Raw genomic sequence first — 26078 nt, 5'->3', positions numbered from 1 at the left:
TTGATCTCTCAAGGCCCTATCATTAACTGTGTAAGTCCTGCCCTTGTTCACTTTACCAAAATTCAAAACCATGCTTTTATCCAAATTTAATGTTCCTAGTTGTTGTTCTGGTGAAGATCATCCAACTGGGAGCAATGCAAGAATTTCCTACTATCTGTGGCACAGTGTATGCAGTGGAGCTGCCAGAATTGTAGTCAACTTTCAAACTTTTAAAAACTTTTATTTACTGCCAATTCTGTTAGTTTGAACAAAGGAAATGTTTTTAAGCTGATGGGTTGTTGATGTTGCCAGACAACTAGATGTTTGACACGCTTTCCTTTATTAGTTTGAGTGTTGAGTACAGGAGTTGGGAGGTCAGTTGTGGCTGTACAAGACATTGGTTAGGCCAGTTTTGGAATATTGTGTGCCATTCCGTTCTCCCTCCTATACAAAGGATGTTGTGAAACTTGAAATGGTTCAGAAAAGATTTACAAGGATATTGCCTGGGTTGGAAGATTTGAGCTATGAGGAGAGGCTGAATAGGCTGGGGCTGATTTCCCTGGAGCTTCAGAGGCTGATGGGTGATCTTAGTGGTTTATAAAATCATGAGGGGCTTGGATAGGACAAATAATCAAGATTTATTTCCTGGGGTTGGTGGGGTGGGGTGGGGGTGACGGGGGGGGGGGGGGGGGGGGGGGGAGGGGAGGGTGGTGGGGTGTAGGTGTAGTCCAGAATTAAAGGGCATAGATATAGTGATGGGGAAAAGTTTTCAAAGAGACCTAGGGGACAACTTTTTCATGCAGAGGGTGATGTGTGTGTGAAATGAACTGCCAGAGGAAGTGATGGAGGCTGGTACAATTGCAACATTTAAGAGGCATCTGGATGGGTGTATGAATAGAAAGGGATCAGAAGGATATGGACCAAGTGTTGGCATATGAGACTAGATCAATTTAGGGTATTTGGTCAGTATGGACAAATTGGACCGAACGGTCTGTTTCGTGCTTACGTCTCTATGATTCACTGTAACTATATTGACTGACTAAAACAGAATACACTAACAGGGTCTTGACACAATGTGAGGTAATTTCCCTGTTATGAGAAAAGCAAGAAATAAAGGCCACAGTTTTAAAAATCAGGCATCGCCTATTTAAAACTGGTAAGACTTTTTCTGAGTGGTGCAAATCTTCGGAGCTCTATTCCTAAAGAGATGATGGGAGTAGAGTTCTTGAATATTTTTATGGGAGAGGTGAATGGATTGTTATTAAGCAAGGATGTTAGAGTACTCAAAAATGGATCCATGTGATCATCTTGAATGGAGGAGCAGGCTTGAGGGACTGAATGTCCGACTCCTGCTCTTCAAACCTACTTTTGTCGATAGTTTAAGACTGAATTAATAAAGTTAATTATTGAATTTCTCAGGACATATAGATTAATGATTGGGTATCAGTGTGATATTGAATATGAGCAGAGTCAAGACTCTGGAAAATATTCAAGTAATGAAGACTGATAACTGAAGAAATAGTGATAAGTTTGGAAAAGCCATATTTGAAGCACTTTTTTTTCTACTCATAGGATGTGGGCATCACTAGCTGGGGCAGCATCTGTAACCCATTCCCAGTTGCCCTTGAGAGGGCAGTGGTGAGCTGCCATCTTGAACTGCTGCAATCCATGTGCTATAGGTACACCCATTATGCCATTTTGACCCAGCAACACTGAAGGAATGGAAATATATTTCCAAGCCAGGATGGTGACTGACTTGGGAGGGGAACTTGCAGGTAATAGTGTTCCCATGTATCTGCTGTCCTTTTCTTTCTAAACGATAGTGGTTGTGGATTTGAGTGCTTACATGAATTTCAGCAGTACATCTTGTAGATGATGTACACTGCTGCAGGTGAAGGGAGTGAATGGTTATGGTGCCAGTCAAGTGACCTGCTTTTGTCCTCAATGGTATCATGTTTCGTGAATGTTGTTGAAGCTGCAGTCAAAGCAAGTGGAGAGTATTTAAATGGATTAGCCATGGTAAAGACCCCTTTTGGGTTGGGGGTGGGATGGATCTGGGTGGAATGCTTTTTGGAGGGTCAGTGCAGACGCAATGGGTCAAATGGCCTCTGTCTGTGTATTGTTGGGATTCTATGATTCCATCACACTCCTGACTTCAGGCTAATGGTGAACATCCCCACTTCTGACTTTGATGGATGACTGACCAAAAGACAAAGGAGCAGAAATCAGGCCATTTGGCCCAATGAGTATGCTCTGCTAATCAATCATGGCTTATGAGTTTCTCAATCCCATTCTCCCACCTTCTCCCCATAACCTTTGATCCCCATGACAATCAAGAATCTATCCATTTCTTTCTTAAATATACACAATTAACTGGCTTCCATAGCCTTTTGTGTCAATGAATTCCAAAGATTCATTACTCTCTGGCTGAACAAGTTTTACCTCATCTATGTTATAAAGAGTCTTCCTTTTATTCTAAGGCTGGGTCCCCGAGTTCTAGTATTTCCTATTAATGGCAACATTTTCCCAACGTCCACTCTATCCAGGCCTTCAGAGTATTTTGCCAGTTTCAATGAGGTCACCCTTCCTCCTTTTAAACTTCATCAAATATAGACACAGAGTCCTCAAATTTTCCTCATATGTTAAACCTTTCATCCCTGGGGTCGTCCTCGTGAACCACTTCCAGACCTGCTCCATGGTCAGTACATCCTTCCCGAGATATGAGGCCCAAGATTGCTCTCAATATTCTAAATGTGGTCTGACTAAAACTTTCTAAAGCCTCAGAAGTACACCTCTGCATTTATACTCTCATCTCCTCAAAATAAATGACTTCTGAATTTAGAAAATTGTCAATGAGTCATAGACATGTACAGCATGGAAACAGATCCTTCAGTTCAACCTGTTCATGCTGACCAGATATCCCAACCCAATCTAGTCCCATCTGCCAGCACCCAGCCTATATCCCTCCAAACCCTTCCTATTCATATACCCATCCAAATGCCTTTTAAATGTTGCAGTTGTACCAGCCTCCACCACTTCCTCTGGCAGCTCATTCCATACACATACCACCCTCTGTGTGGAAAAAGTTGCTCCTTAGGTCTCTTTTATATCTTTCCCCTCTCACCCTAAATCTATGCCCTCTAGCTCTGGACTCCCCAACCCCAGGGAAAATACTTTGTCTATTTACCCTATCCATGCCCCTCGTAATTTTGTAAACCTCTGTAAGGTCACCCCTCAGCTTCCCGGGCAAAAAGCACTAGCCTGTTCAGCCTCTCCCTATAGTTCAAATCCTCCAACCCTGGCAACATCCTTGTAAATCTTTTCTGAACCCTTTCAAGTTTCACAACATCTTTCTGATAGGAAGGAGACCAGAATTGCACGCAATATTCCAACAGTGGCCTAACCAATGTCCTGTATAGCCGCAACATGACCTCCCAACTCATGTACTCAATACTCTGACCAATAAAAGAAAGCATACCAAATGCCTCCTTCGCTATCCTATCGACATGTGACTCCACTTTCAAGGAGCTATGAACCTGCACTCCAAGGTCTGTTTGTTCAGCAACAACCTGCTTTGATTCTTCCTACAAGCGCATGACCTCACACTTTCCCATGTTGTATTCGATCTTCTGTTTTGCCCACTCTTCTAACCTTTCCAAAACCTCCTCACCTGAGTGCTACTAGTCCCTCCACGTACCTTTGTATCATCTGCAAACTTAGCCAGAATGCACTCTGTTCCTTCACCAGGCTAATCAGCCTGTAATTTCCTGTCTTTTGCCTTACTCCCTTTTTAAACCAGGGGATTATGTTAGTGATTTTCCAGTCCTCTGGGACCCTCCCTGACTCCAATTGATCCAAGGACTTATTAGGGATAGTCAACATGGCTTTGTGCATGGGAAATCATTTCTCACAAATTTGAATGATTTTTATTTTGAAGAAGTAACAAAGAGGATTGAGGGCAGAGCAGTAGATGTGATCTATATGTTTAATTCAGATAAATGTGAGGTGCTGCATTTTGGGAATGCAAATCTTAGCAGGACTTATACACTTAATGGTCAGGTCCTAGGGTGTGTTGCTGAACAAAGAGATCTTGGAATGCAGATTCATAGCTTCTTGAAAGTGGAGTCGCAGGTAGATAGGATAGTAATGAAAGCATTTGGTATGCTTTCTTTTATTGGTCAGACTATTGAGTACAGGAGTTGGGAGGTCATGTTGGCTGTACAGGATGTTGGTTAGGCCATTGTTGGTATATTGCGTGCAGTTCTGGTCTCCTTCCTATTGCAAAGATGTTGTGAAACTTGAAAGGGTTCAGAAAAGATGTACAAGGATGTTGCCAGGGTTGGAGGATTTGAGCTCTAGGGAGAGGCTGAACAGGCTGGGGCTTTTTTCCCGGGATCGTCAGAGGCTGAGTGGTGACCTTAGAGGTTTACAAAATTGAGGAGCATGGATAGGATAAATGGACAAAGTATTTTCCCTGGGGTTGGAGAGTCCAGAACTGGAGGGCATAGGTTTAGGGTGAGAGGGGAAAGAAATGGGTGGTACGTGTGTGGAATGAGCTGCCAGAGAAAATGGTGGAGGCTAGTACAACTGCAGCATTTAAGAGGCATTTGGATGGGTATATGAATAGCAAGGGTTTGGAGGGATATGGGACGGGTGCTGGCAGGTGGGACTAGATTGGGTTGGGATATCTGGTTGGCATGGACGGGTTGGACTGAAGGGTCTCTTTCCATGCTGCATCTCTATGACAACACTAATGCCTTCTCTATCTCTTCAGCTATCTCCTCCAGAACCCTGGGTGTAGTCCATCTTGTCCACGTAATCTATCCACCTTCAGACCTTTCAGTTTTTTTAAACACCTTCTCCTTGGTGATGGCCACCATACTCACCTATGCCCTCCAACTCTTGAATTTTTGGGATGTTACATGTGTCCTCCATAGTTCAGTTCCTCAGCCATGTCTTTTTTTTTTCCCATTACTACTTTTCCAGTGGCCTAATGTCCACTTTTGCTTCTCTTTTGCTCTTGAGATATCTAAAGAAACTTTTGCAATCTTGTTTATATTACAGACTGGCTTACCTTCATTTAATAATTTCTTTCTTAATAATCATCTGTTGGTCCTTGCAGGCTTCCCAGTCCCCTAGCTTCTTACTGTCCTTTGCTACATTACATACTTTCTCTTTTGCTTTTTTTTGCTGTCCCTGACCTCACTTGTCAGCCATGGTTACCCCATCCTCCCTTTAGAATGCTTCTTTTTCCGAGGAATGAACTTTTGCTGTTTCAGCTGAATTCCTCCCAGAAACCCTTGCCATTGTAGTTCCACTGTTTTTCCTGCTAGGCTCCTCTCCCAGTCAATTCTGGCCAGCTCCTCCCTCATGCCTCTATAATTGCCTTTATTCAAGTGTATTACTATTGTATCTGATTCCAGCATCTCCCCCACAAATTAGAGTAAGTTCTAACATATAGTCTCTGCCTCCTAAGGGTTCCTCAACCTTAAACCTTAAGTCTACCTCATTGCACGACACTTTAAATCCAGTATTGCCTGTTCCCTTGTGGGGTCCACCACAAGCTGCTCCAAAAAGCCCCATTTTGTAGATGTTCCACAAATTCCTTTTCTTGTGAACCTGTACTAACCCGATTTTCCTAGTCCACCTGCATATTGAAATTCCCCCATGATCACTGTAGTCTTGCCTTTCTTACACACATTTTCTATCTCCTGGTATATCTTGTGCCCCACTACCTGACTACTGTTTATATCTCCCTGTACATAACTTCCATTCATAATTTTTTTTACCTTTACAGTTATTCAATTCTCCATCATCTGATCCTACAGCGTTTCTTGTTCTCACTTTAATTTCATGTCTTACTAATCAGGCAACCTCCACCTTTCTGTCCACCTACCTTTTCAATCGGACGTATATCCTTGAATATTTAGCTCCCAGTCCTGATCCCCTTGCAGCCAAGTCTCTGTGATGCCCATCATATCATACCAGCCAATTTTACTTTTTGTCATAAGCTCATTTACGTATTTCATATACTGCCTTTATTCAGGTACAACGTATTCAGTCCTGTATTTACTATCCCGCTTATCGTCATCCCTTTATCCGATGTGCTTTAAGTTAGATTCCTAACCTTTTTGAAACACTATCCTATTTTGTGTTCTGGAGACTTTAATAATGTCTCCTTTCTTTGCATTTTTAGATATCTTTCCATGCAGTTGAATCCACCCCACAGATGTTAACCTGCTGTTTTGTTTCCCATTGGCCATTATACTTGCAGGGTTAACCCACTCCCCCTGCCACCACACCCACACCCAACAGTTTAAAGTCATGTTAACCACTCTTTTTGCTAGGACATTGATCCCAGCATGGTTCAGATGGAGACCATCCGAAATGACACAGATCCCTCCTGTTACAATACTGATGCCAGTGTTCCATGAAATGGAACCACTCTTTCCCACCCCACTCCTTTAGCAATGTGTTTATTTCCCTTATTCTTGTGTCCCTATGTCAACTTGCATGTGGCTCGGTTTGTAATCTGGAGACTGTAATCCTTGAGGATCTGTTCTTTAATTTAGCTCCTACTTTCTGATATCCACAAACAGGTCTTCTTTTTTAATCTTGCCTATGTTGTTTCTCCCCCTCCCTCTCCAATCTCCGTTCAAGCTGGTCAGAGATGTTCCTCACCCTGGCACTGGGCAGGCAACATACCATGTGGGATTCTTGATCCTGTTCACAACGAATGCTATGTATTCCCCTACAACTACCACTTTTCATTTTGCTTTCAACCCCCCCACCCCTTTCTGCTCACCTTGCCCTTCTTGATGGTTTTGCCTATTGTTTTGGAAGGTGGTGTTTGAAAACTCTGGTGAATTGAACAAAGTTTGAATTGTGGTACTAAAATGGAATGTATATTTGTTGTGTGTAGCAAGCATAGGTTGTTGAAACATTCCCTTGTAGTTTTTCGGAAACAAAGTTTCGAAGCCAAGCCTTTTTAAGATATCTGTTCTAATGTAGTTAAATTCCTTGCGTGGCAAAAATAAGACCAGTTGATAAGTCACATCCATTGTTGCTCTTTGGCCACTTGACTATGCATCAGTGCAACCCAGGGTGAGCAAAACTAGTATTTTTAAAAATCATAATAGAAGTGTGAATTGTTCTGCTGTCTGTCATTTAGACCTCAGCACCAACTTGTGATGTCTCATATTTCATTACTCTCTAACTGGATTTGATGTCCCTTGGAAACATGAGAATATACATAAGCAGTTTTAGAAACAGAATCCAGAACAAACAATTGCTGGTGCTAACAGCAGTCGTGAACACATATAGAAAATTTTGCAGTGCTTTACATTGTTTCGAAAGCTTGAGTTCTTGTGAAAATACATCTAATTATATGAATTTCATCTTTACTGTTAACAGCTATTCATCATTTTCAAACACCCGTGATCAGGTTGCTATCTGTGTTTTATTTATTGTGGCAATCTACTTGAACTCTTACCAACCAGTGACGCTTGTGTGTTTTTAGGAGTAATATTTTCAGTTATGCTTATGTGGCCAAGATTCCTTCTAAGTCACAGATTTTGTCGAGAAGTGATGTAGTGGCAGAGTATATACTTAAAAGAAACACATTTTCAATGTTTTGAAAAGGAAATTGAAGCAAAATATCTTTGAATACTTATTTGGTAGTTGCTTGGAAAAGATTTATATTTGGTGAAAAAATCAAATTGCTGGAAAATCTCAGCAGGTCTACAGTATCTATAGAGAGAAATCTGTCAGTGTTTCAGGTCCAGAGACTCTCCTTCAGAACCTCTGTTCTGAGTTCTGAGGAAGGGTCACTGGACCCAAACCATTAACTCTGATTGCTCTCCACAGATGCTGCTAGACCTACTGAGATTTTCCAGCAATGTCTGTTTTTGTTTCAGATTTCCAGTATCTGCAATACTTTTGTTAAATATACTTTTATAGAGCTGAATAGCATGGAAACAGCCCCTTTGGTCCAATTCATCTATGATGACCAGATATTCTAAATTAAGTTGTAAGCTTGTTCACTGAGCTGATAGGTTTGTTCTCAGAAGTTTCGTCATCACACTAGGTAACATTATCTGAGCCTCTGTTGAAGCGCTGGTTTAATTTACTTGGCAAAGATCAATACAGTGATGCAGCAACCATTAATTGATGGCTTGGCTAATAAAGTTTGTAGAGGTTATTAGACTCTCCAGCTGGGTTAATGTTGTAACAAATAAGCACACCTCTTAATTGGTTTCCATTCATATCCAGGCTGGAAAATCAAATTGTGTTTATTCCGATGTTGGGTGTCATCATTGGGTACAGTATTAACTTATAACTGTAATTGCATGGAGTTCAACATTATGAAATTGAACATGCATCATTTGATAAGTGAATTCATTTTCAAACCATCAATACATAATCCTACATAAAGGATTTGGAAAGTGTTCAAAAAGACATCGAACCAGCCAAGACTTAAATAATTAATTCAGAACCTTAATTTCTTGAAGATCTATTATGTTAAGTGATTTTGGTGGTTTCAGAGAATTGGGTTTTGAGCTTTATATAGTGAATTTGACCATAAGACGTAGGAGCAGATGTTCGACCCATTTACCCTGCTCTGCCATTCAATGAAATCATGGCTGATCAGATAACATTCAACTTCACTATCCTGCCTTTTCCTCATTGTCCTTAATTCCCTTAGTGATTAAAATCTCTTTGTCTTAGCCTTGAATATACCTGATTACACAGCCTCTATCGCTTGCGACAATCAAACATTCTGTAGATTCATCACTCTAAGAAATTTTCCTCATCTCTGTCTTAAATGGGTGACTCTTTATTCATGCTCTCTGGCCCTAGACTTCCCCACAAGAGGGGAAAGAAAAAAAAATCCTCAGTACCTACTCATAGGAATCTGTTTCCATAAGGTGGTTTCATTTTTCAAAACTCCAATTAGAACATTTCCTTGCAACTCAACTTCTCCTTATAAATATAAATCCCTCCACACCCAGGATCAAGTTAATGAACTTTTCTGGACAGCCTCCAGTGCCAGTATATCTTTCCTTAGAAAAGGGGACCAAATGTTCACAGTATTTGAGGCGTGTCTTGTATAGTTTTAACCAGTATATTTATAATCCATTCCCTTTGAAGGCCAACATTTGACTTGATGTTCCCATTACCTGCTGAAATTTTATGCTAGCTTTTTGTGATTCTTTATCCAAAGGATCCTAAATTCCATTGGTGCTGTAACTTTCTGTAGTCTTTCTCCATTTACATTTATGTGAAGATTAAAGTCACCAATGATTGTTGCACTGTTCTTGTCACATAGCCTATTATCTTCCGATGTATTCTTTGTCCTAAAATAGAGCCTAAAATAGTGAGCCTAAAGACACTCCGATCAATGTCATCTTGCTTTTCAGTATCTGTTATCTCCACCTAAATGGATTCTGCATCTATCTATCCAAGATCATTTCTTCCAATTGTACTAATTCCATCCTGTACTAACTAAGCTGCCCCATTACTACTACCTACCTGCCTGTCCTTTCGAAAAGTCACAAACCCTGCATATTTAGTTCCTAGTTTTGATCTCCTTATACCAATGTCCCTGCAATGGCTATGACATCATACCCATTAATTTCTCTTCCTGCAATTAATTCATTTATTATTCTGACTAGTACGTGCATTTAAAAGCCATTAATTTTACCTTTTTACCATTTCGCTTTTTTCTCTATTGGCTTTTTAAAAAATGTTTGTATAATATCCCTTCCTGCCTCACTGCGGATATCATTTCTGAAATAGCTGTCCTGCAATGCCATCATTTCATATTACTTTGTAGGCCTACATATCCCCTCTCCCAAAGTCCTCTTCTCCCACCTTTTTAGTTTAAAGCTCTTTCTTTGCCCCTTGGTATTCAATTTGCCAGGACACTGGTCGCAACACCGTTCAGGTGAAGCTTCTCCCGTTGGAGCAGCTCCCTTCTGGGCAGTACAGTGGCTAAGTGGTTAGTGCTGCTGCCTCAGTGCCAGGGATCCAGGTTTGATTCCAACCTTGGGCAACTTTGTGTGGAGTTTGCATGTTCTCCCTGTGACTGTGGGTTTCTGCCAGGTGCTCTGGTTACCTCCCACAGTCCACAGATGTGTAGGTTTTGTCAATTAGTTATGCTAAATTGCCCTATAATGTTCAGGGATATGAAGGCTAAGTGGATTAGCCATGGTAATTATGGAGTTGCGGGGATTGGGTGGGGTGCTGGGTCTGGGTGGGATGCGTTTAGGAGGGTCGCTGCAGACTCGATGGGCGAAATGGCCTCTTTCCACACTGTAAGGCTTCTCTGATTCTACCCCAGTGCAGATGGTCACACCCAGGGACTGAAACCAATTCAATCTACACTAACCTTTAAGCCACGCATTTAATGCCTGTATTTGAAAAATCTTGAAGCCACTACTCCTGTTGATCAGATGAAATGAAAGTTCTTTTAAATGTGTGCCATTGAATGGATTGAAAGTGAAGCTTTCGTAATTGCCTAAACTGATTTTTGCATTTGCATTGCTTTAACCACAATTGTACTAAACAAAGTTGTTCATCTAAAATAGCAGAGCTTTCAGAATGCCTGTAATTTAGTCTCTAATATAGAACTGGTAATTATTATGATTTGAGACATCACCCATGATGGGCCAGGTTTTTAAACTAGAATATCCAACATATTGTCAATGGAAGACTGCAAACTGATGCCAAGAATTAGAGATGTAGTTCCATGCTTGTCTTGTCACAATCTTTTGTGTTAAGGTCTAAATTAGCACGACAATGCTGTCATCAACCAAAAGTTTCCTTCTGTTAATTAGCTCATAATCTATTATTGTTCAACTCACTGTTTTTATACTCATGATATGTACTCTCCTTTGAATAATTACATGCAGTCATATAATAATTCACTTTTAAACTGTTTGGTTTGTTCTTTGAGTCATTGGTTTGTTTGTGCAATATTGTGGTCAACATTTACTCTGATGGTATGTTAACATTCACTCAGTCCAAATATCTGTGGCACTATGCATTCCTTTGCTTGGGCGTTGTACTCTGGAATTACGGGTAATGAGGTAGACATTGTGTGTCCACCACATGGCTGGCCAAGAATCTCATCCACTCTTGCTGCCTGCTATTAGCATATGTCTGACGGTGTTGCTGGTTGATACACGATCTGTTTGGCTGTGTAATGCAAGCACCTTGCTTGGCTGTCAAGTCCTGGGTTGTGACTTGAACCTGGAACCACTGGCTCAGACACAGATTAACTATCCACTCTACCACGTTTACTCCAGTACAAGCTTCCAAACTGAGCATCAGCAATTTAAAAACAAAGGATCTGTAGGTGCATTCTTATAATTTATAGTGTGTCTTATGAGTGTGAAAAGCTGCTGTAGTGAATGACATCAGATTAAAACTGGATTTTGAACTGACATGTATGTCTTGATTTCTGAATTGTATCTGACTAGGTAATTTGAAGCAAAGTTTAGAGTGTGTAAATAACAGGGGGTCTTGGCTCTTTCATGACTTCAATATCATGAAGGAATTAACTTATGGTGATAGTTCAAACCATGGCACTTTTGGTCTCAAGTAAGTATTTAAGTCCTGGTTAGGATGCTGAGCAGTCCATGGCATGAGTGTTAAGGAAATGAAATTCTCATTGCAATTGCCATGGATAATGGTTTCTCCAGTTCTGGCAATGTTGAATGCCATACCACAGACAGAGATGATCCACCAAGTGTGACCTACAAGCCACCGCAATTTTCTGACCTGATGGATTCTTCCACCAGCTGGTGCCCAGCATCGCACATCAGTTTTCAACAGGGTGATCACATCTCACTTGAAGGCATGAAGATAATGAGGGCAAGCAACATCATGATGGCACAATTAAGGCAAAGGTATCTTCCAAAATGCAACGTGCTGCAGCAGAGCTGTTGGAACGTCTGCTCAACAAGCTGGATTCTTTACAAAAAAAAAATTGTCGTAGAAGAAGCGTCGTCATTCACTTGCTGTTTTCTGGCAAAATCAGATGGAACATTTTTCAAAGAAAATGCCAAATTTAAATCTTTTAATCTATGGGTACCACAGCAGGTAATTTCTCAGAAATTCAAAGACGATTTGGTTGATTGAGAAACTCGTTTATTATCTCATGTTTGAAGCCAGCTTTATGCCATGTGGACTCTTAATGATGTTTTTGATCTCTGTATTTTACTGTTGACATAATGAATGGTATCAGTTAGGAAATTTATTTAAGATGCACTAAGTCATAAATTACTGATTTTATTTCATCGAATAATACATGTGCTTTGCATTCTTGTTTGGGTTAAATATAGTATTCCAAAGGAATCTAACTGCTTCTTATAGCTGGTAGGATTTGTGCAAAAGGTTTCTAATCATTAAGCTCATAAGCCACATACCAGGTCATGTATTTCTAGAAAATGAGTGGGTTTAGGAAAGGCACCTTGATTTTCACCCTTCAGTAGACACAAAAGAAATGCCATGGACAACTTACGGGACTTGACTCTGCCTTTAATGTGACATAGTATATGATGAGGCCTTGTGGAAAGTCTCATCCAAACCTGGATGTCTTGATGGAACTGTAAATCTGACACCACATTTTCATAATGAAATGATCAGTCACTGGTGATTAGATTGACTCCTATATGTAACTGGTGGGTGTCATGCCCCTTGCCCTTCGGTAAATTCTTTACCATAGTTTCTGGGACATTTTCATAGAAATATTAGAACAAATAGTAACTTCAACTGACTATCAAGAGTTCATAATGTGCGCTGCTTGTCTATATTGTGTCTCTGTTGATCTGAACAGTGTTCAATTAAGGCACCAGTCACCTATTTCTTTTTGGAATTCAGCAGCAACTAGTTGCTTGCTATGGTCATGGTGGTGTTAAGAGGCAGGCTGAGGTTTGAGGGAGATAAGAAGAAAGGAGGCTGCAAGAGGTAGGGTGACGCAGGAGGACGCTGCAGGAAGTGAATGTAGAAAGAGGCTCAAACTGCAAAGTGGGCAGAAGGCGGAGCCTAAAGTTAGGTGTGGATGTGGAGAAAGGAAACTGGAAAGGAGAGAACATCTTTCAATCTCAACAATGGAAACTGGAAATCACTGAGATAATTAATTCTTTGAAAACTTGTGTGGAATCTCTAGCTTAGGGTTGCATATGATCAAGAGGTGCTATTATGTGAGGAATGTTAGGGATGCTGTTATATTCAACCCTGGCAATTATTAAATTTGTAGTTGCCAAGAGATCTGAAATGCAGTAAATAGGATATTGGCTGCTTAGTTAAAATGTTCTAGTTTTGTATAGATATGATGGAAACACAATAGCTGTGACACTAGTCTGTGGAAGGTGTCTTAAAGGTGATTCCTTTCTATTTTGTGTGTAGAAGTGTCTATTAGTTATTTTAGTGCATTTTTGTTTGCTTACATCTGTTGTCTTGTGTCAATTTAAATAGATTAATGTCTGGGAAATTTAAGCTTTTGTGTGTCATGCTTTAAGCTTAATGGCTGGTAATTCGGCATATTGATGGATTCTTCTCATTTTACTCATATAGGAGTTCAAATACCCTATATATGAATGCAAATACAGAAGGCATTCTTGCTATATGACTGCACAATGTAATAAATGAGATATTGACAATGAAAAAGGAGCCTCTGAAAACCAAAATAAGTAGCCTCAAAATGATCAAGTAACCCTTGAGAAAACCTGAGCAAGGGCTCTCAAACAAAAAGGTTCTGATATTACATGAGGATCAAAGAAGCAAAGTTGTTTGCACAATTTGAACCAGGTTGTGTTCATAGCTGTGATACCAAAGTATATGAAACTGAAATTTGTCTGGGATTTATAAATGATGTATACAGTAAAAAATCAGTTTTGCTGAGCCTAGATAAAACAGTTCAGCTTCACTGAGGCAATGGTTTCCATTTCTGTACACCAAAAGGATGTGAAAGCTTTGTAGAAGGTTCAGAAGGTATTTTCTAGAATGTCTCCACAGATGAGGCATTTACAGAGAAGCTGAGATTGCTCTTCTGTGAACCAAGAAGCCTAAGGGGATTTGATGAAGGTGCATGAAATTATGAAAGGTTTCAGTAGAATAAATATAAATTATTCCTGATGGGTGTAGTACTGATAATCAGATAACCCAGATTCAGCTTCATTTAAACTGATTAGGAAAAGAACGAAAGCTGGCATGAGGAAAACCCTTTATACAAACAGTTAGGATTGGAATGCAATCTCTCTTTAACATTGTGATGGCTAAAGATTAAAATTAATATTCAAAGGAAATTAGATAAATATTTAGAGAAAACAATTAGAGGAAAAAACAGAGGAGTAGACACTTGTAGGACTGACTGGCCCAGACCGAATGGGCTAAATGGCATCTTCCTTTGCTACATTATTCTATTGGATCCAAAATGTATTGCCAAGCTGCTCACTGAAACTGTTCATGATTAAAAGGTGAAAAGGAAGAGGAGAATAAGTGGCCTGGAAACAGGAGAAACAGCAGGGCCCATACTCCCTGTCTTCGCCCCTGTCTACGATCAGCTTGAAGAAATGCCCAATCAAGGAAGCTATTTGCTTGGCATCCAGCATATAACGTTCTGTACCAAAGTTTGGCTTTTTATCATCTATCATGGGGAAAGTTGAGAATCAAATTAAACACTTAAGAGAGAAGGCGAACTTCATTTAAAATAGATGGCAAAAATCCAACAGATTATATTCCAATCATTGAGGTTGTTCACAAGCGCAGAGGAAATTATTTCTCCCTGTACAGAAAGGAGAGAATCCCATGTGGAATGTAACTCCGCTTTCAAATTTTTGTAATGAATTTCGTGTAGAGGTCAGTTACCAGGTCTCCTGTTTCTCATCTGTCAGATCTCACCACTCTGCCCAGTGGAACATGTGTCAACAGCATTTTATTGGTTCCCACAGGACAAAGACTGAAGGTGAGCCACAGCAGTCAAAATACAAACATCAGAATGTCATTAACTTAACAGGATGGTAAATAATGTGACAGTGGCCATGAAAAGATACGTTATATTTAGACATGCATTATTTAAGACAATTAATGACAGTACTTAAAATAAAATCTAACAGGCTATCTATAAATACCCTTTCTAAAAATCTAACCATATACCAATAAGAAATTGCAAGAGGCCAATGATTAAGATGAAGCTCCATGGTTAGGCCCCATGTAAAGACAATAATGGTGGTCTAAGAATCAAATAATTGTTAGTTTAGATACTGGGTTGCTGTTTTTTCTCACTTGGAAAGCTGTCACAGGGTAAGGGGCTAATCATTTAAGAGTGACTTAAGGAAATCCTTTTTTTTATTTAGATTGATACAAATTCTCTACTTAAGTAGGCTGCCCCATTGGTGACATTCAGTTGGTCTCTATCAAAATGAGAAATATGAGGAGTGCATGAAAAGATGGAGCTGAGACAGAAGATTAATCATGGTCATCTGGCATGACAGAAAGGGCTCTTGAGACCAAATGGATGTACTGCTTCTGTTTGTTTTTATTTTTGAATCGCTGTGGTTTAAAGTGTAATAGCACAGTTTTGTTAAAGATGTTCTAGCATTTTGACCCAAGGACACTTGATGAATAGAAAAATAGTTCCAAGTAAAAATGGTATTTGATAAGCATGGGGATAAAAGCTAATCAGGGAAAGTGAAAATGTGAAGTGATCAGATCAACCATGATCTTATTGATAAAGCAGACTTGAGCGGCTGAGTGGAGATTAGAGTGGTGCTGGAAAAGCACAGCAGGTCAGGCAGCATCTGAGGAGCAGGAAAATCAACGTTTCGGGCAGGAGCCCTTCATCAGGAGCGATTCCTGTCTGAAACATAGATTTTTTTGCTCCTCGGATGCTGCCTGACCTGTGCTTTCCCAGCACCACTCTAATCTCCATCTGCAATCCTCACTTTTGTCTTGAGTGGCTGAGTGACCTTCTCCTGCTCCTAATTCATATTTATGTATATATGTGATTTGAATGGGAAATTGCTGGTGGTTGTGGTATTACCATGTGTGTGTAGAGATTGCAGTTTTGAATGTATTGACAATGAAACATTGGTGAGTTGCTGCACTGCATCTTGGAGATAAATCACTGTACTCCCCTGTTTTCTACCACATTTTCCCAAGGTTTTGCCAAGGCTTCCACAGCTTTGAGTTTATTCAAGTTGTTTTTGATGCAGTACTTATAAAGTTTTCTTCAGTTAATTCATTCATGGGATGTGTGTGTTGCTGGCTGGGCCAGCATTTATTATGCATACCTACTTGTCATTGAGGTGGTGATGAGCTGCCTCCTTGAGCTACTGTTTATGGAGTAGGTATACCTAAGTGGTATTGGGCTATTTCCGGATTTCATCTCACCAGTAGAGTTATACAGATGTACACCATGGAAACAGACTCTTTGGTCCAACTCGTCCATGCTGCTCAGATATCCTAAACTAATCTTGGCCCTTATCCCTCAAAACTTTTCTTATTCATGTACCCATCCAGACGCCTTTTAAATGTTGTATTGGACCAGCCTCCACCATTTCCTCTGGCAGCTCAACCATGCATGCAAAACCCTTGCGTGAAAAAGTTGCCCCTTAGGTCCCTTTTCATATCTTCCCCTCTCACCCTAAAGCTATGCCCTCTAGTTCTGCACTCCCCCCACCCCAGGGAAAAGACCTAGACTCTCCATGCCCCTCATTTTATAAGACTCTACAAGGTCACCCCCTCAGCCTCCGATGCTCCAGGGAAACCAGCCCTTGCAGATTCAGCCTCTCCCTATAGCTCAAACCCTCCAGCCCTGGCAACATCCTTGTAAATCTTCTCTGAATGTTTTCAAGTTTCACAACATCCTGATATAGTTCCAAGTCTGGGCGTAGCTTGGAGGGGATCTTACAGGTGGTAGTTTCTCTGTTCTTGCTAACTTGTCTTTCTGGGTGGTAGAGAACAAAAGTTTTCAAAGCTGCTGTCAAAGCAGCCTTGGTGAGTTATTACAGTGCAGCTTGAAGATGGTACAGCATCAGCAGTGTGTACATCATTGATGGAGGGAGTGAATGATCAAAAGGATGGACAAAGTTCTAATCAAATGACTGTTTTGTCCTATTGTGTTGAAATTTGTGGTGTTGGAGCTGTTTCATTCAGGCAGTGTGGAGGGTATTCCATCACATGGTGACTTTGTTTTTCAAGTGCAGCAACTCCTTTCCTTGGCCTAAAATAGTCCTTTTGCTATATTAGTCCACAATTCCCAGCAACAAAACCAAAACAGATGTGGGCGATAGACTCTTGAGTACTTTGCAGCTCACATGGAGAGAAATATGGGATTTTGAACGTATATTGCTTCCCCCCCCACCGGCACACCACCTTAAATTTCTTTTAACGGATGCGCTTTCCAGGTTGATGGCCCTTGGGGCACGTCATACAAATATAGAGAGAGACTTTAATCCTCTTATTGACCCTGGAATGGACAGGATGCCTAGGGGCCTTAATCCTGGCAGTTGGTAGATATGTGGAGATGTCTTCACCCTGAAGGTAGGGATTTCACCTCTGTCTCTAATCCACAGAAGTGCTCTACCAGAATTGACATGTTTTTTGTCCCATCGACCTCCTTGACTTTGGTGCTGTCTTACAGAATAGAGAACATAGCCGTTTCTGATCTTGCGGCAGTATACATGGAGGTCAAGGCTGGTGGTAACGGGATAGGCTTCATGTGCTGGCACATGGATTCTTTCCTCATGAAAGATAGCAAGTTTATAGAGTATTTTTCGAGGGAATTTAAAATCTTTAAGGACATTAATTTGGGTATGGCCAGTAATCCATCAGTGCTCTGGGAGACTGCCAAGGCCTATGCATGGGATTTGCTTACTACTTACTCAGCGACTTGGAAGCAGCAGAGGGGAGAGCCAGTAGAGTTTGCTGGAGGCTGGCCTGACGGCAGCTGAGTTAGCATACTTTGATAGACCATCTGTAACCAAATTGCAGCGGATTACAGCCCTTAGGGCTAATTTGAATGCTGTGCTCACCCAGACAGCAAAGAGGGGAGTCTCTTTTGTGAAACAGAGGTTATTTGAATACGGTGGTAGACAGGGTAGATATATAGCGTACCTGGCCAGAAATAAGAATGCCCCTCAATCTATCGCATCCATCAGAGAGTGTGCTGGTACTCTTGCAATGCCAAAAAGATTAATGCAACATTTAGGAAGTTTTACTCTGAGCTGTACCAGTCAGAGGGCTGTGAGGACAGATTGATGAAGATGGAATCCTTTTTTTAAGGCCCTGGACCTTCTGGGTGTAAATTCAGAGCAGGCGTCCTTTCTGAATGCCCCCGTGACCATCCAGGAAATACAGGAGATGATGAGGCAGCTAAAGAGTGATAAAGCGCCCAGTCCAGATGGATTTCAAAGTGTTTTAGAAGTAGTTTATAGACATGCCAGCCGGGCCATTCTTGGACATGTACAACTACTCCTACAGTCAGGACTTCCTCCCATCCTCTGAGAGAAGCAAATATTTATGTTATTCTTAGGAAAGGCCCCAGAGGATTGCACTTCATACAGGCCCATATCGTTACTGAATGTGGATTTTAAAATTGTTGAAAGTGCTGGCGTTAAGGTTGGAGAGAGTTTTGCCTTTCATTGTAAAGGAGGACCAGACAGATTTTATCAATGGTTGTAGGTATGCCAGGAATATTAGAGTATTTAAACATGGTCCAAGTATGCCAGCAAGGGTCACTTCTGAGCTTGGTAGTCTCCCTTGATGCAGAGAAAGCGTTTGATCAGGTGGAGAGGCCGAACATCTTTTACGTACTAGAGAAGCTTGGTCTTGGAGGGGTTTTTGCCAAGTAAGTGACAGTGTTATATCGTGACCCAAAAGCAGCGGTTCTCTCACTAATGACATAAAGTCAGATAATTTTAGTATCGGCAGAGTCAGCCGACAAAGGTGCCCTCTCTCGCCACTATTATTTACATTGGTGATCGAGCTGCTGGTGGAGGCAATCCAGAGGGGTCCCAGCATAATTGTTCTGGAGGTACGGTCAGGCAGGCATAAGATCACCCTCTATGCGGATGACGTCCTTCTCTTTTTGACTGATCCGATGACATCTGTGCCCCATTTAATGCAAGTGATTAATCTATTTGGTTTGTTCTCAGGATATAAAATTAATCCCATGAAGTCGGAGGCCATTCCTGTGGGGAGCCTTACTAGAATATCCCATTTTAGGGATGGAACCCATTTCCCTTTCAGGTGGTCACAGGGAGGCTTCCTGTACTTCGGCATTTTTATCACCCCGGCCTTTGATCAATTATATAAAGCTAACTTTGTGCAGTTGCTAGAGAAAGTAAGGCAGGACCTTCGGCGCAGGGAGGATCTTCCGATTTCTTGGTTGCGTAAAGTAGCTCTGGTCAAAATGAATGTTCTTCCTCACTTATTATATCCCATGCGAATGCTCCCTTTGATGCCTAGGCAAGCACTATGGAGGCTTTACCATTGGCTCGGGGCTTTCATCTGGCATCATAGGCAGCCTCTTATTAAGCTTCAGCTTCTGCAGGGGATGGGAGGTTTGAATTTCCCAGACTTTAAGAAATATCAATTCAATGCCTTACTATCCTATGTGGCTGACTTGACCTGCTAGGACCCGTGATCAATTTGGTTGGATGTCGAGGCCTCCTAAACTGAATGCCCCCTCATCAATTTGTTACTTATGGACAAGATGAGGACTGTTATGGACCATTGCATATGGACCATGGGCGGCACAGTGGTTAGCACTGCTGCCTCACAGCGCCAGACACCTGGGTTCAATTCCCGCCTCAGGCGACTGACTGTGTGGAGTTTGCACGTTCTCCCCGTGTCTGCGTGGGTTTCCTCCGGATGCTCCGGTTTCCTCCCACAGTCCAAAGATGTGTAGGTCAGGTGAATTGGCCATCCTAAATTGCCTGTCGTGTAGGTTAGGGGTATGGGTGGGTTGCGCTTCGGCGGGGCGGTGTGGACTTGTTGGGCCGAAGGGCCTGTTTCCACACTGTAAGTAATCTAATCTAATCTCTAATTACAGAAACTCGATTGTCCTTAACGCAGTTAAAGCTTGGAGAATGATGCAGCAAGGTGAGGGCAACTTCCAAAACATTTCCCCTTTCACTCCGTTAGTGGGAATGTTAGGATTCCGGCTGGAATCGATGGACTCTGGCTTTAAGTTCTGGGAGTGTAGAAGAGTCTCCTGTTTGGGCGATTTATTTGACGTGGAGGTCGTGATGTCTTTTGAGCAGCTGAGCCAGAAATATGAGCTATCTAGGAGGGACCTTTTTCGTTACTTTCAGGTTAGGGACTTTATTCAAAAAAAGATTACATTGGTGGTTAGTCTCTATAAGTCAGATATGGAGAGGAGTGCGCTCTGGTCAATGGGCTCTGAGTCAGTATCCTCTATCACTTGTTAGGAAGTAAACATTGAGTGTCTACGCATATTCTGGACTTGGGAATTGGGGATAGAAATCTCATCAGAGGTGTGGGAGGATATTTGGGAGAACATAAGGAAGATTTCAATCTGTAACAGGTCACAGGCTATACAACTGAAGGTATTCCACAGGGCTCATCTGGCACCAGAGTGGCTTGCAAAATTTAAGACAGGAGCGTCCCCAATGTGCCCTAAATGTAAAACAGATGTTGGTACTCTTACTCATTACTTGTGATCATGCCACAAGCTTCATAGGTATTTGGATGCCATTGCGAGCGTTTTGGAAGAGGTTTTGGGAACTGAGTTTAAGTTGAATTTGGTGTTCAAAATCTCCCCTCTTTGGACATGCATGGGAAGAAATTGTTTAATACTCTTTCAATCTGTGCAAGGAAGAGCATTCTAATGAGCTGGGTGTCTGAGAATCCCCCGGGACTTTCAGGCTGGCATAGATTAGCTATGGAGCACATCCGCCCCCCCCCCCCCCCCCCCCCCGGATTTCCTCACGAGTGTGGTGCACCAGAAAACGGAACTGTTTTATAGAATATGGCAGCCCTTTCTGAATTATATAGATGCAGACTTGTTGGCTATATTGATCAGGGCCTTTGTGTAGTCATGAAGGTTATGTCTGGCGGTCCGGGGGCCCCTGGGAGGAAGAATCATGAACAAATACGGGTTTGCTTATTAATGCTCCTGGTGGTGGGGAGCTTCGGTGGGATTGTGCTGAGTGTAGTAATTTAACTGAATGTAACTTAAGCTAACTTGGTATCACTCAGTTTAGTTTTTTTTCTTAGATATTTATTTATTTGTTTTTGTAGGTTTTTTTTCTCTCTCTCCTCAATGGTTGGTGGAGTAGAGTAGTTTTCTGTTATTGTCATTATATTATAAAGTTGTTACACTATTTTGTAGTGATTTTGTAATTTTGTAAAAAATTTAAAATCTTTTTTCTCAAAAATATTTACAAAAAAACCCATTTGAGCTTGTTAGGATTTTCATATTGCTCATCTACAAACCCTTATTGCTATCTGGATTATGGAACAATTTTCTTATGAGCAATGGGGAGATCTAATTTGTCAGATCACTACCTATATTGTACTCACTCTTGGAGCCCGGTTTATATCTTGAGTGGTTCTTGTCTCTTTGAATGCTATCATAGTGTTGAAGTAAAAGAATTTCTTTTCTATTATGTTTAGTGTGAGCATATACTTCCAAAATCTTATTACTCCGGTTATTTAGTGCTGACTGCTTTTAGATTTCCTTCATTTGAGTAAACTCCTTCTATTTTTTGTTCAGGGTTTCTAGTAACAATTTTTCATCCAAAATGTAGTTGCAATTAATTTTTCATAGAGTACCATTAGTTATAAGGGAAGTCATTTTATGCATTGTTTTAAAATAATCCAGAAAAGTAAGTTAAACTTAATGCACTTCTCGTCACAATTTTGATTCAAATTAAATTGAGCAACTTTGAATAAATTAGCATGGACAATTGAAGTGTATGTGTTTGGTACCCTTATTTACACAAAGTTTGTTTATTCTGTGGGCTTGTAGTTAAAGCTATAATGGTATTTCACCTTCCCTCAATTGAAGCATTGTTGAACTACACTCTCCTTGCTCGCACAGCACCACCAACCCCCATGCCACCTGTGTATCGGTTTGCTCAACTGTTACCCTCATTTCTTTGAAGTTAACCTTTTGAAAATTACATACCCATTTTGGTATTTGAGCACCAGGTCATGATCATTCTATGGTGGCTGTTGGCCAGAATGTCATCCATTTCCTTGTATGTTTGGGCTACTGGCCATTATTCAGTCAACTTGCAAAGTACCTGTTGTATAGCTTCCCTGAAATAATGGGCCATCATGCTCACTCAAACTCTTGAATCACTTGAGCTTTGTCATTATATTCATGTATGATAAAGTTGTCCATTAATATATCTCACCAGACTTCATGTGCTTTTCTGAATGCGTTATAGAACAAACTACTAAATTTGTGAGATGATATCCTCCAGTTGCCTTTTTTTTATACTGAGTAAGCTGTCTTTTTTTTGTGAAATGTAACATTTGCAGTATACTCTGTTTCGGAATTGCTATGTGGAAGCATTTAATTTTACTTGGTGATTGGGGTGGTGTTTGTTGTTAGGTTTGATAGAAGTTGAATTAGGACAGTTCAGGTATCACTGAAGTGTATTTTGGAATCACAAATGGAGAAGGAGAGACTGACAGACTCTCCGTGTTCGGCAGTGCAGCTAAAGACAGATTAATTACACAGATTCTGTATGGCTAGGACTCTGTGATGGCCTACAGTTGAATAGCTGTGACTAATGAGGGCTTAGAAGCTGAAGCTGTTGGTAGCTCTGCCAGCGGAAAAAGTGAAAGTAAGGGGGCAGATGCCAGACACTGCTGACCTTTATACTGCAGTAAGGCAACTGAACTACATGCATTATGTGTAGTTGGAATGCTTAGGGAAGTCTTGGGACAGTTGGATAGCTCTATGTGACTGGGGCTCAGAAGTTCCAGGCAAGAGAGAAGCAAGCTCCATATAGAAATGAGCTAAGTTATATTGCTGAAAAGGAAACAGAAGGCCACTAAGTCTGTGCAGTTAGGTGCAAATAAGTAGTCAACTGCATCTTCAGAATCCAGCAGAAAATGGACCCAGGAAAAGAATGTGATCAGCTGGAAGAGGAGCTGTCATTCCGGCAGCATGTGAAGAATGGCTTTTGAGAGGGAGTTTCGTGACTAGGTCAGCAGAAATGAAGAATTGTAATCCCTTAATGAGATTTAATAATTGTCTCATTAATGTTTGGGGGAGTTGCTGAGAAATTTGTGTAGTCTGTCTTGATCATAGTTGGTGTGTATGGTATTTGATGGCAGTTTATTACCTCATCTTCATTCTGTGTTGGAAAGAAGATGTACATGTGTCTTTGATTATATCACTGTTTGAACTTGGGTTGTAAAATTTAACTGTTTGTTTAAAACAGTGGAATCTTGTGGCATCATTCTCCTAGCAAGTACCCTGGATCTCATGCTTTGTCTAATTTTAAAAATTCCTGATAAGATCATATCATAACTTAGTAGTCTTGTCTGGTCTGGGATCATACTACTGATCGTCTTTAGTACATCTTGGTATTAACTTTGTGCTTTTCACATTGAAAATGCCTAACCAGTGTAAGTGATTGTTTTTTGAGGTCACTCCTTTCATATGCAAGTTTAAGATTGCATGTTATTATCTCTATGTATAACCGATACTGGGTCTCCTTCAGCAGAGCTTCTGACCTTTCCTAAATGTCTGTGATTATAGTTCATTTCAGCCAAGTCATCATTATATTGATATCTGTCTAAATTATGAGCTCAAGTCTTAGAATAGGATTTGCTGTATAAGGTTATAGTTCTGAAAGTGCTAGTGTTTGAGTTCTGCTCAATATGATGTCATGTCGCCTCTGCCACACTTCAGCTGATTTTTCACTCAGTCTCCAAATGGAGACAGGCATTTTAGAGTCAATGGGTATTTGTTAATCTTTGGAACTACCTTCTCTAGAGGGTTGTGGGTGGTCCAACATTGAGTATATTCAAGACTGGGATTGATTTATAGAGTCATAGAGATGTACAGCTTATCTGCATTTACAGTTAATATTGCTACAATTTAGTGTAACTTGTATATTATTACTGTAAGAAAATGTGATGTTATGCATTCGTTTATGGTCCATCCTCCTCCATTGCTTACAGGAAGCTGCTTAGACTTTCCTGAGAAAGAGGATGGGTGGCAGCAGTCAATCCTGACCTCAGTGGTTGGTAGCCAAGCACCAGAATGTAACATGGTGCCAGTGCTAGGAATCACATTGTACTATAACTGGGTTTTTGACTCAAAAGGTTGGTGAAACGATATTAATGTCAAATTGATGCTTAGCTGCCATGTTACTAAGGCATCTGAGCTTGTCAATTTTAAAAATGCTAATTCACTACTTTGACACTTGAAAGAGACAGAGGGACCAACATCCTTTATTGGTTCTGGAGCTTGGAAGCTTGCACTTCAGTGAAGAATACCAATGGTTTGGCCAGAACAGAGAATGGTATTATTTTAACATTATTACTACCAAGCTGTTCATTGATTTGGGAATATAGCTTAGTATTCTTTTGGTTTTACTAATTGAACTACAGGTAATTGAGTTAAAATCAGGGGTTAATTACTTTCCCCTCTACTGTGTGTAATTGTAAATGAGTTATTTTGATTTTTAGCACACCGGTTAAACTTTAGCTAGTCTACTATACTAGACATAGTTATTTTAAAGTATTTTAAACAAGAACCAGAAAAGATATCACCCACCTTAACAGACCAAGACACACAAATAGAAAGTGGAACAGAACACTAGCACTTCAACAGAGTTCACTGATATTATCTAGTATGGCGACAAAACGGAGAACAAACCTACCACCTCAGCAAGCAAACTTACAACCTGAACTTCAACCTGAGCTACAAATATTCCCAAAAATTGCAGATTATGAAGGTTTGGGAATGGGGTGCAGAGCTTACATAGGATGAAAATAATTTTCTAAAAAAGGCATGAACTGGCAGTGTTGTGAAGTGGGGACAGAGAATTGATGTCAAGGTTTAAGGAGACTTGAAGCACAGTTGTGAGTTGGAATAACAGATTGGACAACCATGGTGGACTTTCTAACAGGCTCACTTCTGCACCAGTACATTTCACATCTTCAATACAGCTTGCAAACCGCACAGCAAACCCAAACCCCATGCAAAAGCTCAATATCAGACTTAATTTGGGTGTGTAGTTTGTGACTATAAAAGTTCAGGGTTTTCTTTTCCTGATCCCACAGAAAGATTTAGTCTTTGTTTTTTTAAAAACCTAATTAATTGTATCCAATACTTTTCCAAAGTACTCCCTTCTCTATTTTCTTCCTGTCCTTTAGGAGCTTCCATAAAATTACCCTCTTGGACTCAGCTTTCAGTCATCCCTTCTGATCTCTTTTCTGGCTCAGTGGTAAATGTTCAACTGATGCAGGATGGAATCCATGCAAGTATCAATCTAGTAAGCCTTCTTGAAATAATGAGTGATAAATTCAAATACAATTAGCATTCATGTGTACTGATTGGGAAGCCTTGTGGAAGTTTGATTTTGTGGGCAAAGTGAAGCGAAAGCTGAAAAATGATTTCCGTTTTAGTGACAAAGATGTCTATGAGGATTGATGTGCCATCTTTTACTTCAATTATGTGTGTTTGGGTGTGCTATTTCTTTGTGAAATCCTTTTTGTTAATAGAGGTAACTGTTACATAAAGGAATAAATAGTTTGGAAGATCGACTCCTGAGTCGATGGTGAAAACGTGGGGTCCTCTGCCTTTCAAGTAGGTACAATTTTATAAAATTCTGGATTAGTGGTGCTGGAAGAGCACAGCAGTTCAGGCAGCATCCGAGGAGCAGTCGAATGCTGTCTGAACTGCTGTGCTCTTCCAGCACCACTAATCCAGAATCTGGTTTCCAGCCTCTGCAGTCATTGTTTTTACCTACAATTTTATAAAACCGTTTGCCTGGATGTGGGCGTTGGTGGCAAGGTCAGCATTTATATAAGTGATTTTACAGAAAGTGTTCTTCAATTTTACAAAAGAATGAAGTGCACAAAACAAAAAGTCAAGA

General features: G+C 40.7%; 1 protein-coding gene across 18 annotated transcripts in view; it reads left to right on the top strand.

Moving 5' to 3' along the window:
- The window catches only part of map2 (microtubule-associated protein 2), a 258873-nt gene that overhangs the window by 3326 nt on the left and 229469 nt on the right, over positions 1-26078 (top strand). For 2 of the 18 annotated variants that reach the window (XM_072578781.1, XM_072578785.1), the window contains exon 1: positions 25357-25475. The exons of 15 other annotated variants lie outside the window; for them this stretch is intronic. The gene's annotated coding sequence lies outside the window, so the exon portion shown is untranslated. Of the gene's footprint in view, positions 1-1729; positions 1755-25356; positions 25476-26078 lie in introns of those variants that run through there. One more of the 18 variants, XM_072578784.1, reaches the window with a different exon arrangement.

Source organism: Chiloscyllium punctatum, chromosome 10, assembly GCF_047496795.1.
Source record: "Chiloscyllium punctatum isolate Juve2018m chromosome 10, sChiPun1.3, whole genome shotgun sequence".
NCBI classification, from domain to species: domain Eukaryota; kingdom Metazoa; phylum Chordata; class Chondrichthyes; order Orectolobiformes; family Hemiscylliidae; genus Chiloscyllium; species Chiloscyllium punctatum.
This window is presented reverse-complemented; position numbering and strand designations above follow the sequence as displayed.